This window comes from Kryptolebias marmoratus, linkage group LG20 (assembly GCF_001649575.2).
Source record: "Kryptolebias marmoratus isolate JLee-2015 linkage group LG20, ASM164957v2, whole genome shotgun sequence".
Taxonomy (NCBI): Eukaryota; Metazoa; Chordata; class Actinopteri; order Cyprinodontiformes; family Rivulidae; genus Kryptolebias; species Kryptolebias marmoratus.
In genome coordinates this window covers 6871325-6887294 of record NC_051449.1, presented here as the reverse complement: position 1 = coordinate 6887294, position 15970 = coordinate 6871325, and the positions used below count along the sequence as shown (strand labels likewise).

The 15970-nt window shown below is 33.6% G+C and overlaps 1 long non-coding RNA gene across 1 annotated transcript; it reads right to left on the bottom strand.

Annotated features, from left to right (window-relative positions):
* Positions 1–411: 411 nt before the first annotated feature.
* Positions 412–3885, bottom strand: LOC112450349. Its single transcript, XR_003038924.2, has 3 exons — positions 3847–3885; positions 3269–3337; positions 412–1944 (listed from the first exon to the last, which is right to left on the bottom strand). It is a non-coding gene; the product is annotated as an uncharacterized LOC112450349 (long non-coding RNA).
* Between the last annotated feature and the right edge of the window lie 12085 nt (positions 3886–15970).

The following is a 15970-nucleotide window of genomic DNA, read 5'->3' as shown; positions in this document are numbered from 1 at the left end:
CAATTACAGCTATGGTCAGGGAAAACCTACTTATGTGGGGAACTCTACCTGCCTCCTGGGTTGGCACTTCATTTTCATTTGGCAGCGGAAAAAGGTGAGAATGAAATTAGGTAAGTTACAAAGAAGAAAAGAGGAAGGAGGACTCAGAGTCCCTAGAATGTGCTTGTATCACAAATAAAAAATGTATGAATGAGTGAATTCAGGTAATACTAACACATGGATTGATGTAGTCAAGTCAAGTTTATTTGTATCACACATTTCAGCACAGTTCAAAGTGCTTTACACCAGAAAAACACAAAATTAAAGTCATAAAAACAACATACAAAACCAATAACATACAGTCAAAAAATGAAATACCAGTACACAAAAGTAACTCTAAACAGGTGGGTTTTTTCAGCCTTGATTTAAAGGAACTCAGTGTTTCAGCTGTTTTGCAGATGTAGAATCTCTTTTAGTTAAAGATTTGATAACTGTTCATCATATAGATTTATTTTGTCTAACAGAAACCTGGCTACAACAGGAAGATTTTGTTAGTATAAATGAAGCCAGTCATGCTAATTATCTAAATTTTCATGTTCCTAGAACAACAGGTCAAAGTGGGGGAGTCGCTGCTATTTTTCAGCCAGGATTATTGATTAATGCTAAACTAAATTTTTAGTTATAATTATTTGGAGTTTTTGACCCTCAGTCTTTCTCATCCAAAATGGGAATCATAAAAAACACCAGGCCTTTATTCTCAATTTTTGTCTGAATTGTCAGATTTTTGTCTGACTTATTATTAAATACAGATAATGTCATAATAGGGATTTCAATATCCATGTGGATGTTGAAAATGATTGCTTAAATATAGCATTTAATAATTTATTAGAGTCAATTGGTCTTACCTAAAATGTCCACAAATCTAGTCATTCTCTTCATCATACTCTTGATTTGGTTCTGACATATCTTTAAAAGCTTGAATCATTTTCTCATGAAATCCAGGAATGTTGTTAAGAAATCTTTCTTTTTCCCATCTTTTTTACCTGATACTCAAACAGACCTGTTTCTGTTTCTCTCACACAATTAACAAAAAGACAGGAGCTTGATGTAATATTGAGGATATTTATTTATCTCAATATTTGCAACTCAAAACAGATGTCATTGAACAATAATTAGCCAAAAACAAACAAAATCTATTGTATACATGTGAATTATTAGAGTTTCTTTACCAACATCAAGTTGTTTCATTAAAAATCCACAGAGAAACTGAGGCGTTGTATAATGTTGATCAGTTCTTCTAGTTTCATAATATTACAATAACAAAATAAATTTTTAGAAATTGCATGAATATTGATAACTAACCAAACAAAAGACAAACAAACAATTAAATTGATCAACTATTAATGAAAGAACATAATCACAGAAGTTTGTCCAGAGCTGGAAGGATCTTCTTTAGCTGATCGGCTGTCAGTTCAGTCAGACTGACATCTGAAACTTCCATATCACATTTCTGAGAGAGGATTTTCAGAAACTCATCACTGCCACTGCCTGATTCATCAGCCTGAAACTCATCCAAATGTCCAATCATAACTTCTTGCTGTGACTCAAATTTGTCTGTTACTTTGCTTGCCTGTTGTTTCTTCCTCTGCTCTTTAGCTCGCTGATGTGATTCTTCCAGTTTTTACTAAATTTTTGGCTCTCGTCTTATAAGAAAGCAATTTCTACACTTGTACATCATATCTTGGCCAACAGGTCTGTAGTATTCACCTCCATTGAACACATACACGTTCTGACCATTAACAGTATCTTGGCGTAAATTGTCAAAAGATGTGCACGGAGACAGGGGTTTATTGCACATGCAGCATTTCAGACTGTCCCCCATGTTACTCTCTGATGGTACGTTCCCCATTCTTCTTGGCTTATGTAGGAGTTAAGGGAAGATTTTCAAGTTCAACCTGCGTTTCCCTAAAAACAAACAAACATTTATTTTAATAAAAGAGCTGGAGGTGTGTTAGTGTCCACTTCAATGCATAAGATGATCTTTCCTCTAAAGTTAGTGGTTGGTCTCAAGTTTAGGTTCTGTGATTTTAGGAGGAAAAATATTTGAGTTGTTTTTTAGTATCACTAACCTACTGTATTATCTTAATGTAGATCTTCATATACAGTACATAAAACAAGAACCAAAAAAACCAAAACTTGGTTTATGTCGGACTAACTTTTTTCAATAAATTCTGGGGTTTTCTTTTAATATTAAATGTAACAAGATTAGTTTAAATTTATTGGCAAAAAGTTAGATGTTCAGTGGAAAAAAAGAGTAGTCAATGAGCACATATCCTAAATAGAACTGTTTAACATGATTGTTTTTGTTGGTGAGTAAGTGTTATTTCCAAACTCCTTTTGCTGCAAAACAAAAGAAAATGCCCAATAAAGACTAAAACTTTGACAAAGTTCCTTAACTTACTTAAAAATCAACAGTAACTGCTGTTACACTGAAAAAATGTCAACTTGTAAGTTCATTGTCCTAACCCTAAAAATAAAGTTTTGGGATCAAAATAGTCCTCCAACACTCCCCCTCTTTAGTTATAAAGAGCTGGGAAATTAAAGTTTTAGTCCAGGGACAAGACAAAAATGAAACTTTGTTTTTTAGTGTAATGTGTGTTTGTCATTTTTACTGATAGAGAAAATAGAGAAAATATTTGCTTGTCTGCAATTAATTTTACCCTGTGAATCTAACAGGGGTGTTTATTTAAAGTGGTATTTAAACAGGTAGCTTATAAACATATATGATAGATTTTTGGTGAATAACCTAATTTTATCTCACAGTCAGTTGAGCTTTGGAAACTAACAACAGTTTCTTTAAAAGTCCTTGATACTTGCAGTGAGAATCTGTTTATCTTTTCAACCTGTGTAAGGCTCTAATGCTTGTTCTTAGTAAAAACATTAGAGATTAAATAAAGAAAATAAAGAATCCATCAGCAAATCCTTGAGCACAATTTACTAAACCATATACACAGATTCAGTGAAAATGGACAGAACTGATGGAAAAGGATTTCTCAATTCATGTCTGTCTTTTTATGTCATGCAATCATATTTCTATTTAAATCTGTCATATGTTTGTCTTGTTTTCTTAATTTGTTTTAAAATGTGGCTGACATCTGTAAACTAATTCAAGCATTTAACTTTTTATTTATCTTATGACACATTTATGCCTGAAAGATCTGTTTTCTAAGAAATGTCATAGATATTTGAATTATGACAAATTAAAGTCGTGGAAAAAGAAAATAAATACCTGAAGTTAGAATCCAATGCTCTTTGCCAGAAGCTGAGTTTCCTTCACTGAGACGTTTTTTACAGCCACCTGCAACAGCAAAAGTTTGAATGAAATACATTTATTTAGACCTTTATTTTAAAACTAAAGACCTAAACCTCAAACACAGACTGACTGCATCTAGATTTGATTCTTATGGTTTCATTCAGACGTGTATTAAGATGAGGACAGGTGTAGTGCAGATGTAATATGTTTTAATCCTTCAAGACAAAACTGAACAGATCCAAAGGTTTCTATGGAGTCAGAGTTTCACAGCAGGAGGCCATATTAGCATAGTGTTTTGTACTCATGATTTATTACTGGAACAGAGCAATTCGCTTTTCTTGGATTGTATTCCCAAAAACTCTCATTTTCATTCATCTTTTCAGGATGATGCATGAAAATTTCTTCTTTTTTTAAGTTCAAAAATCAGTAATGGAATAAAACAGAGGTATTTTTAAGATATAAGGACTTTAAAGCTACCTGTTTTGAAGTGTTTTTCCTACAGCCTTCTACAAACCAACAATCATGTGTGTAAGCCAGTAAAACATCTACATTACCTTAATCTGGAAGTTTGAGTGGAGAAAAGAATCTCTGTGCCTCTATGTGAAGAGAAACAGAGCTATTTAAAAGGAAACCCTGAGAGGCGTGTTGGTGCAGAGTCTAAAAAACTATAAAAAAATACTGATCATTTTCACTTTCATGTTTAATGTTCAAAAGCAAGTGATAACAAAGTCCTGATAACTGTTCCTTGGAGGCAAGGAACAGTTATCAGAACATCAATAAAGACAATAAATATGCTGACTGTAGAAAACTGAATGTGGAGTGAAACTACAGTAACTTCAATCTTTGACCACAAATTAGTGAATTTAGTGTAGATTTTTTTTTCTTTTATTGCATTAACACTAAACTGAAATTAAAATCCCAGATATCCTTGAAGGAATGCATATCACCCGCCCCTGAGCCACAGTCACCCCTCATGTCGAGTAGCTGTGTCTGCCAAGTTACAAATATTGATGTTGCAAAGCTGCAGATGATGAGAGAGATATTCCAGTCAGTTATCAAAACCATTAATGTAAGGAATTGTACTTATGTTTTATGGGAAAGTTTCAATAGGATTCAACATAAAAATATTAAAGGTTACTAAACAAATGTACACTCAAGATTTTAATATCTATTAAATATTAACATTTATTTGGTATTCTATCAGCTGAAGCCACAACACCATAAAGTAGTGTTGTCCTGTGTTTGACTGTAATCATGAACTTTTGCCTTTGAAACGAAAGAGCAGCTGAGTCAGTTTTCAAACCATAAATGTAAGGAATTGTACTTGTGTTTTATGGAAAGGTTTCTATATGATTCGAGATAAAAAAAAAAGAGTAAAGATCACTAAACTGAAGTACACCCAAATTTATAAGGTCACTCAAAATTAAAAGACACTGTACAAGTGACTGTATCTTATTTTTATATGATTATAAAATTGTTATAAATATTGTGTAAAACAACTCTGAAAGAGTATTACAATATCTGTTTTATAAAATGAAAGAGAAAATCCATCTTTCGTGATCTTATAACTTTTAAAAAATGTCTTCTCCAGAAAATCCACCACAGTTTGTAGAGAGGAGTCTGTATGACATTTTCCCCATATGAAACTTTCCTAAAATCTTTAAATTCAAAACACAACTTACCAGGTCCTACAAACCAGACCTAATTTATCTAGACTGTTCTGACTGGCTTTAAAGTGGCATGAAAATACAAAGTCACTATTGACCCTAAAATAGTAGTAATATGAATTCTAATGAAAAAAATCAGACAATTCTTTATAAAATGTGTAAAATGTATAAATATTATGTATGTGCTTATACCTTAACTTTGTTCATCTTAACATAAAAACTTGATTTCAGAGTAATAAGTTAAAAAAAACCTGTAAACAATTAAAGGAGAAATCAATTCAGGATTTTTAAAAACTGGGTAGAAATCTTTCCCACTGGATGGCAGTAAAGTTCTGTAGGAGAACAGCAGATAAACAGATAATATTCTAATCTGAATAAAATTACAAATGGCTATAACTCAATCAACTGTACAGAAAAGAAGCTAAAATTTGATCTGGTAGTAGCTGAGAGTGATGTCCAACACATACTCTGAGCGTGACATCAGCTGATATAATGTATAATGATATTTACAAAGTTTGACCAAAATAGTTACAACTCTTTTATTAGCCAGCAGAAGATGATCTTAGTCTAAAACTCTGGCAAGAAGAAACTAAATTCACTAACTTGTGGTCAAAGATTGAAGTTACTGTAGATTCACTCCACATTCCGTTTTCTACAGTCAGCATATATATTGTCTTTATAGATGTTTAGTGAAGTACTTCCCTCCAAGGAACAGTTATCAGGACTTTGTTATCACTTGCTTTTGAACATTAAATATGAAAGTGAAAATGATCAGTATTTTTTATAGTTTTTTAGACTCTGCACCAACACGCCTCTCAGGGTTTCCTTTTAAATAGCTCTGTTTCACTTCACATAAAGGCACAGAGATTCTTTTCTCCATACAAACGTCCAGGTATTTTTTTTTTGTTTTTCATGATTTTCTTTCATCATAATTTAGTTCAAACATCTATGACAATTTCTTTATAGGCATAAATGTGGCTTCAGATAATTAAAAAGTTAGATGCTTTTAGATGTCATCCACATTTTAAAAGAAATAAACAAGGCATCCATCTTCTCTATATGGTATGCCTGATGTGCCAAAACAGGACAATTAAATTTAATTTAATTTAACAAGGCAAACATATGACAGATTTAAATAGAAATATGATTGCATGACATAAAAAGACAGACATGAGTTGATAAATCTTTTTCCATCAGTTCTGTATGGATTTTCAGTCCATTTGCACTGAATCTGTGTGTATGGTTTGGTAAATCGTGCTTGAGGATTTGCTGATGGATTCCTTATTTAATCTCTAATGCTTTTACTAAGAACAAGCATTAGATTCTTACTCATATTGGAAAGATGAACAGATTCTCATTGCAAGTATAAAGGACTTTTTAACAGATATTGTTTAGATTTGTAAAAGTTGGATTATATTTAGATTAGAATATTATCACTTTGTCTGCTGTTCTCTTACAGAATTTTACTTCCATCCAGTGGGAAACGTATATAACCATTGAAAAAATACTACATTGATATCTATTGTCACTGTCTACAGGATTTCTTGCTTTTTACTCTTAAATCAAGTTTTTATGTTAAGGTTTACAAAGTTAAGGTATCAGCTTATTAGTTAGCTGTTGTTGTGTTTATCATGTGTAATGAAATAATATCTATGTGTGTTTTTACTAATGTAGTTGATTAATTGTGATTTATTTTTGTGTTTTCTTTGGTTAGTTATGTATATTCATTTATGTTTATTCTGGAGAGTTTCAATGAATTTTCTTTCTTTATTATAAAATTTTGAAACTATAGTACTGATCAACAATATACAACACCTCAAATTTTCTGTGGATTTTGAAATAAAAAACATGATATTGTTAGCAAAACTCTAATAATTCAGTTGTACAAAGAATATTTTGTCTGTTTATGGGTGATTATTGTTCAATGACATCTGCTGTGTTGTAGATTTCGAGATAAATAAATATCCTCAATATTATATCAAGCTCTTATCCTTTGTAATGAGAGAAACTGAGATCAATAAAATGCTACAATCTGTAGTTTTTCATTATTTTTACATCTACTCGCTTTCATTTAGCTTCACTCATTCCATTATCAGATAACAGTAAAAAGAATATTTGTGTATAATATTTGTTCTGATGAAAATCAAGTGAAACCAGCCAGAATGACAAACAAGTAAGGAAAGCTTTAAAACTATTACAAACAAAAGTGCTTTGTCTGACTCTTACCAAAACTAATGACAACCTGCTCTTACCCAACAAGAACAACACGTAGAATTTCAGTTGATTTGGTCACATGTTCAGGATTTTTAAATGTCATTAAATAAACATTAAAGAAGTCGATGCAGCAGCTCTGTTTAATGATTTGGTAAAAGAGGTGGGCAATCTTAATAACTTATTAGTAAGGTTTACTAAAGGCTATTCCAAGATAGATGCAGAAATCATCTGAGCATTCCAGAACATCCTAGAAAAGGTTCTGGAGAGACACAGTCAACTCACAAAGATAATTTACAATTGGAGGATACTCTGTGAAAGTACAAATTAAGATCATGGTTGACCTGACTTTACCTAAAACAGCTACAATGATAAAAGAAATACAAGAAAAAGCAGTTCAGAGTAAATTTGAGGTGGTTCAGACCAATGTAAAAGACATTAGTATTAAAGTTACAGAAGAAATTTTTATTGTACTTTTAGCACAAAATATCCTTTTTACCAGATAATCTATGTAGTAGCAAAGCAGGCTACGAAAATACGACTTGCCCTAAAAACCCATCTTTGGGTCTACAAATCATGAGTCCACCATTTGTCCAGTATGATCTCTAAAAGATGCTCACTTCTTATTTCTTATTTGATTTTAGTTTCTTTAAAAATCAATCTTTCTTTAGATATTTCAAAAATGAGTCTGCATTCTGGGTTCCTTTCATTCCAACCTGAAGACATGTTTCTGTCAAACCATCACAAAAGGATCCCAGATATGAGGAAGTGTAATTACTGGAATTCTTAAAACATTTTTGTGTAGGTTCACTTCATTTACTCATGCCAGCAAAGTTGAACTACATAAAGATGAGCTTTTCGTGTGAAACATAACAGCGGAGCAGTTTTTGACAGCTGGGAGCCTGTGTGACGACATGTTCAGGATGCCAAGCTGCTCCAGTCATTGACATATGAGCTGTGTGGGATGTTGCATGTGATTTAGAAGAGCTGGTTTAGTGAGTTCAGTCTTTTCACAATCAAGACAACCTGTTTTTACAGATCAGCTGTTGCAAAATGGAAGAAAATCCGCAAATGAGAAAAGTCACAAATGTAAAGTGAACATCAAGGTGACAAAAATCAATTAACAACCTGACCAAAGGAACAAGATCCTGGAAACAAGCAGCTGACCTGAGTTTCTCCTGTAGGGTAGCCCAGATCTGCCTCAGTGATAAGGAGGTTACAAATATTAAAGCTTAAGAAAAATGTCCATACTATAAAAAAAAGTTTTAATTTGATTTATTTGGCACAAATCTAACTCTATATTTAAGTTCGGGGTAATATGTTCTTCCTGTTGTTGCGCAGCTACAAATCAAGTGTTTTTCTTTCTACTATAATTTGTGAAACTTGTTCTTTAGAAACCCCCAAGACACATACTGAACATTCCTGAGGTTCTTTAATTGGACACAACAATTCTGAACAAAACCATGAACAATAAAAAATAAAGAAGGAGCAGGAAACACATTTTCTGAGTTTATTAAAAACCACCATCAGTATTAAAAACCTTAAATAATTGGCAACAAACAGCTATAAGCTGCTAACTTAACACATTATCCCAACAAGTTAAATCAATAAATTTAAACTCCACAGTGACAAAGAAACAAAGAAGTGAATTCCTTCACATAAAGCAAATCAGATTCATGACTTACACAACATGTTCCTGTCAAACCATCACATAAAGATCCCAGATATGTGGACGTGTAATTGCTGGAATTTTAAAACATTTTTGCGTAGGTTCACTGCATTCACTCGTGCCAACAAAACTGAACAAGAAAAATATGAAATGTTGCGATTGTCACAAAAAAAAAGTGATTAAATTCTGGTGGTAATCTGAATCACGATCCAGATCCTCCAATTTTTTATTGACCCTATGGGCTATGGACCCTATGGTGAAGGTTTGCGTTCTCTGAGTCCTTCTAGTTTCTTTTGTGTAACTTGTTCTTCAGAAACGTCACACACACACACACTGCTCTGTAGAAGAATCTGGTCTAACTTTCACACAGATAGATTCTTCCCCAGTCTTGTCTGGAGATGCTGCTGTGACCATAAACAGGAGCTTTAATTTCTTCTGAAACAAGGAACATAACACATAATCCTACCTGCTAATTTCCTTTGAGTCATAGGGAGCCTGTAAGAGCGGTGGGGGACACCCTGGACAGGTTTTAAGTCCATCACAAAGACTCATAGGGACAAACGAGACAAACAACCGTTCATGCTCTCAGTCACACCAAGTGATCATTTTGCATCGTTTGTTTACAGGCATTTTATAATTTTTACCTCCATTGAGAGATGGTTTGAGTCCTCGCTTCAACATGCAAATAATCACAGGTCCCCCACATGAGGCTTCATTTCGTCCCACACATATTGGCAATATGTCCCGCCAGTTTTAAATTCAGGGCAGGGAAATTAAACTTTCACAAAGGGCCTCAATCCTTATGTGGTGTTTTCTAAGTGAAGGTACCAAAGGGTGTGAAAGGGCAACAAGAAAGAAGAGGAACAGATGGGAGCTTAACTCAGCTGAAATTATATTTCTTTTTAATAAAAAACAATCTTATCTATTCATTATTGTTATGCAACAAGCATAAAGCAGGCAGACGCAGCACTAATAGTATGTATTCAGTTGGTGTAATGGATATGTGCTGCTGTAGATTCTCAGTCATCCAGGACATGGCATATCCAAAAAAGGTTAAAAACCAAAACAGCTGAAGACATTTTGCTTTTTAACCTTTTTTTGGATTTGTAATGGATATAGAAATGTGTTTATGTCTGAGACAACAGATTTCCAATCCTCAATACTATTTTATCTGTAATTTTTTTTAAAGAAATCATACTGAAATTAAACTATTTGCTTCATTATGATATAGACATTTTACTTTTATGCCATTTAGTTTAAACTAAAAGTAATTAAACAACTAGAAGCACTCAAAGAGCGCAAACCTCCCCAAGGCCACAGTGTGATTAAAAAATAGTACGATCCCAATCATAATCTGCATCATCACCAGATGTAATCCATTGTTTTTTGTGACAACCCCAACATTTCCTGAAGATTTCATCCAAATCTGTTCATTAGTTTTTATGTGATCTTTGCTAACAGACAAACAAACAAACTAATGCACACAACCAGAAACAGAACATCCTTGGTGGAGGAAACAAAAGGGTCACATGTACGGGGCAGAGACAAATTTTTAATAAAGAGGTTACCTGTGAACTTGACCTTTGACCCCATGAGCCTCGAAATCAACAGACATCATGTTTGATCCATGAGGTATCCAAGTATTTTTTATGAATGGCTTAAAAAAAAATATCGTCAAAAATCTGAAGATGCACACAGAACCTTTATTTTTACATATAACAGTGTCTTACTGTTTCATGACACCTCACTATTTCTTGCAACTGCATTGTTAAAGTTTGCCAGCAGATGACGCCATACTTAGTTTTACCAAATTTTGTGAAACACTGAACCAATTCGACATGCTTCGGTTTCTTCAACATGACTAAAAAGGTTCACGTGGTTCAAAGTTGCTGCAAATCTGGATGAAGGAAGTCTGGATCAGGTGGATGACTGAGGCCCCCTGGTGGACAGGTGGAGAACTACAGAGTATGATAGACTGAAATGAGAACGACAATCATTAGAGTATTTATTGTTAAAGCTCCTGCCTGTAGAGGGATTTTAAGCACATAGATAATGTTTATATTTATTCACACTTCATAAAGAATTGTCAGATTTCTATGGTTAAAAAGTCATCAGTGACTTTGTGTCTTCATGCCACCTTAAAGTCAGTCAAAGCAGCTACAGTCGAGATAAATTAGGTCTGGTTTGTAGGACCTGGGAAGTTGTGTTTTGAATTTAAAGATCTCAGGAAAGTTTTCCAAACGTCCTGACCTCGTACCAGTTCCTCTCTACAAACCATGGTGGGTTGTCTGGAGAAGACATTGAGTTAAAGTTATCAGATCTGGGTTTATTTTACAGAAATTGATATTGTGTTGCTTTTGGAGTTGTTTTAGACAATATGCTTTCAAATTAAAGTATTGCCACTTTGTCAGCTGTTCCCTTACAGAGCTAAACTGCCATCCAGTGGAACAAATTTGTAATCATGTATAAAATATTATTCAGAGAATCACTTGTAAAGTGAAATCTCAGCTGACGTAAAATGATTGCAGGATTTTTGTTTTTTTACTCCAAAATCAAGTTTTCTTGTTTGATTAGTTATTCATAAATATTTTTTTATGTGTGTTTATTTTAAGGAAATTCTATAATTTTTCTACAATATCGTTCTTTGTGTTTCAGATTGTTAGAGACTGAAGGAAAGTCAGCTTTTGGCAAAAAGCTTGGGATTCTAACTTCAGGTATTTATTCACTTGAAATGATATAAAGTCTTCTTTAATAACAATTTAACTTATTTTAAATTATTTTTTATTATGTAATTTTTGGCAATTTTTCATAATCACAATAGTTGTTCTTGTCTTTTTTAAGGACTGCACAAATGTGCAACCAAAATGTTTTTGCTCAATGGTTTATTGTGTTGAAAAATTCCACCAATACATTTTCTGTACCTTTTTAATTCTTTATATGTTGATGATGAGGGGCTAGTTCATATCCTGGTAGAAACCATGGTAAGAGGTGGGGGACACCTTGAACTGATTATCAGTTCTTACAGGACCAACACAAAGACACACATTCCTGCACACACACTTCAGGACATCTTACACTGGCACCAGAGTGAACTCCACCTCTCACCCACTGACTGCTGGGATAGGCACCGGCCTCCCACCACAACACTAATAAGGTGCAGAGAATGAGTGAGAATGATTTCAGATGGAAATTAAAGAAAAAAAAATACTCAAAATAGCTGACATACATCCATGACAAGCATAGAGGATATTTGTTGTTTGTTGTTTTGTGACCTCAGTGGCATCAGATAATTAAAAAGTTATTTTACAGATGCCATCCACATTTTAAAACAAATAAACAAAGCAAGACACAAATATGACAGATTTGATTAAATCATACATATGATTGTATGATTTAAAAAAAGACAGACATGGGAAATCCTTTTCCACCAGTTCTGTTTGGATTTTCAGTCGATTTCCACTGAGTCTCTGTATGTTTTGTGAAATCGTGCTTAAGGATTTGCTGATGGATTCATTATTTAATCTGTAATGTTTGTTAAATCATTTAAATCAGTATAATTACAGATTACTCAGTATACTTTATTCAGTTCTGATAAGGTTCCATCCGTACGTTTTACATTACATTCCACTGTAACTTTGCTGATCCCCCCAAAAATTGTTCTCAAGAAATTTCCCTGTTTATTGTGTCCATCTATTCAACCATTTTCTGTACTTTCAGAAAAACAGATTGTTAAAATGTTTTCCCAAGTGGAGATTATGAAACATTCCAACCTGTTAGCAGCCTGTTTTGCACAAACCCACTGTGACTTTCTGACCAATAATCCACAACAGTGAAGCTGGTTTTACAGATGTTTCTACATTCGACTCAATTTATCCTGATCATGTCAACATTCAACTTTGATTGTGTGCCAAACCTGTCCATAAATGGAAGAAAAAAAAAGCTGAAAACAGCATTTTAAGAAAGTTTCCAGGTTTATGAAAAAATGGTCACGTTAAGAATGTTCTTTCCTGTATTTTAATGGCATTGATGTAAACAGAGAAAAATATAAACTGAGAAACTTGAATTGAAAAACTTTAAGAGAGTATTGTGCCAAAAAAACGGGCTTCTGAGAAGCTCAGATGTACAAAGCAAAATTTTGTAATGAGTTCATGTTCATTCATGTTGAACTTATCTAATGTCCAGCTGTCTTCAGTTAAAATCATGCAAACTAATCACTAAATTACACATACTTTTTCAAAGGAAATGCTTTAAAACAAACCCTGTTTTTGACTTCTTGTCAGCATTTAATGCAATACAATTATATATAGTGATGCTTCCTTTTAATAAAGCTGTTTTTACAGGTATTTTAACATCTGTCCTGTTTTATCCTGATAATGTCAACATTAAACTTTGATTGTGTGCTAAAACTACTAATAGATGCAAATTTTTTGTCATGCTAAAAATGTTCTTTTTCTGTATTTTATGTCACTAAAGTGAACAGAGCATGGGTATTTCTGCATTTATGTGACAACAGTGTAGACGAAGAAAAAAAAATAATGAACTTAGAAACTGTCATTTATGTTGAACTTATCTCAGGTGTTCTTCAGTTAAAATGTTTGTAAATTTAACACTATGTCACCTACACTTTTTTTTAAGGAAATGCTTTAAATTAAGCCCTCTTTGACTTCTTGTCAACATTTAAAACATTTACAGCAGCTTTTAAAGATGCTCCCTCAGATCAAAGTAAAAAATGCACATCTTTTAAAGAATAGTGTAAACAGAAAACAATATCTGTCTAACAAAATATTTTTACGAGTGTAGATGGGGTTATTCAAGAAAATAATGAAAAAAAGGCTGGGTCTTGATCAGGTTTTTCATTTTGGCCCCTTTTCATGTCACTAGGCTCGCTCTCAAAAGCCTAGTATCTTGTTTCATCCCTAGTGGTGGAGAAGAACAAGCCAAAGACACTGTGGGACTTCCAGATCCAGACTGACCAGCAGGTGATGGCGTACCAACCAGATATCTGGCAATTTACAGCTACTTTCCTGACTGAGAAGTTGTTAACAGTGTGTGACATCAAGAAGGAACACAAAAGAAGAAATAGAGAAGTTGCTGGAAGTCAAGGCCTCAGATGTGCCAATGGTCATCAGAGCACTCAGGGCTGTGAGCACTTTAAACTCTAGGCTGTAACATAAGACAAATGAAGACCAAATGTGGGATTAATATTGTTCCAACCCACCATAAGCTCAATGAGCTAAACAAAAGGTCTGTCACAACCCACAGACTCTAAAGGATTTATTGTGAACATTTTGGTACCAGACACTTCAGAACAGCCTCAAATTTTCTTTGTCTCTTTTGTTCTGTTTATCAATTTATTAACTCACCGATGGATGGTTTTGTTGTGTTCGCTGGTTTTCATGATTATTAAAGCCTTGTAAAAAAAAAAAAATCCTTTCTAAACATTCACTTGTTGATCTAAGATGAAACTCCTGATCCAATAGCTACCTGGAATTAATTGTATTGGAGAAAGAGTTTATAAATCTGTCATAAAAAAAGCAAAATGAGAGAAATTTACATTATGTGGTTCTCTATGAACATAGTGTGTAGCTTTTTTACAGTTGTCTGAATGTGAATAAATAAACTTTTTATCCAGAACCACAAGACGAAATGACTCTGTTTTGTTTTGCTTTTTGGTTTGTTTGTTTTACCGCAGCAGTTATATATAGTTTGTTGGAAACAGAGTATTTCAAAGTAAATCAAATTATTTGGATGGATGATTAAATACTTTTGACAATATAGATATTGTAATTGGGTCATGCTTAAGTGAGTTGTACTCAGATGTAAATGAAGTATAAATTCAAATGAAATGTATTCCTTTCTTGTTTGATAATATAGATTGTTTCATTGTACATTTTCGAGTTTTGCAAGAGTTCCTGGACAGACCGGATGGTCATCCAGTTTTATTATCAAATCCTCAAACTAAATTACCTCAGCTTCATTCACCAGCTGCAGCTGAATTTCAGGGACCATTTCATTATTTATTTTAGTCAGAGTCAAGGAAAAACTTTTGCTGTAAATCATTTTAAAACTTTTTTGTTGAGTTTTTGATTGTTCTTCTGACATGTTCTATTTTCTATATGTCCTTAAAAGCTTAGACTCATCAGTTCCAGGATCGACTTTAATAAATCTTTCTAAAAGTCTGTAAACATCCTCACCTTTTCCTACCACATCCTCAAAACTTTGTTCACCATCACTGGTAGAATTTTAAAATCCAGAACATGTATCCAAATCTTCTAAGCTCCTGGGATGGTAGCATGTCTCTATCATTTCTACTGATTTCACTGACGATTAAAGTTAAAATGATTTTCTTGTTGTTGTTTTTTTTTCCATCTTGCCTGGAACTTAAATCATGCTCCCAATCTGTCTTTCTGGCAATATTCAATTGTTGTCGTTGTTAACCCTGGCCTCGACCGATCCAGTATGGTGCCGCTTGGATGAACTCGCATGTTAGTTTTGGCAAAAGTGTTTGACGCCCCTTCCTGATACAACCCTCACCATTTATCCATGCTCTGGACCTTTGAGCCTTCTTGTGTACTTATATTTTTGAAGTTTAAAGTGTTTTCCTTTTACCTTTAAATATTTGACTTCAGAAGGAAGACCTTGAAAGCTTGGCCCTTTTGATCATTTTTGGGATTTCCTTCAGTAGATCTGGTTATTCAGGTGACAATATTGTCAGAAGGGGGGGAGACAGAGGCAAACCCGGAACGCAGACTAATCATGATTAAGTGACAAACGTAATTTATTAAAGTAAACACTAACCAAAACAAAAGCTGACGTGGCAGCAAAAAGGAAAACTATCAATAACAAAATCACAAAACAGTGGCAAGGTAACTAGGCATGGAACGAGGTGACAAGACGAATGACCTAATGAAGAATGAAGTGACAGAGACCGGTTATAAAGGCTGAGGGAGAAATGGGTAATTGGTTACAGCTGTACACAGCAAATTCAAAAGTGTTAAATGTTTTGGTGTTAGCAGACTTTGTGCAAAAGCAGAGTTAATTTTACACTTATAGAGTCACATTCTGTTTATGTAACTCTGGGATGTATATTATTAGTAGTTAAAATCCAGTGTTAAAACAAAGTGTTTACGT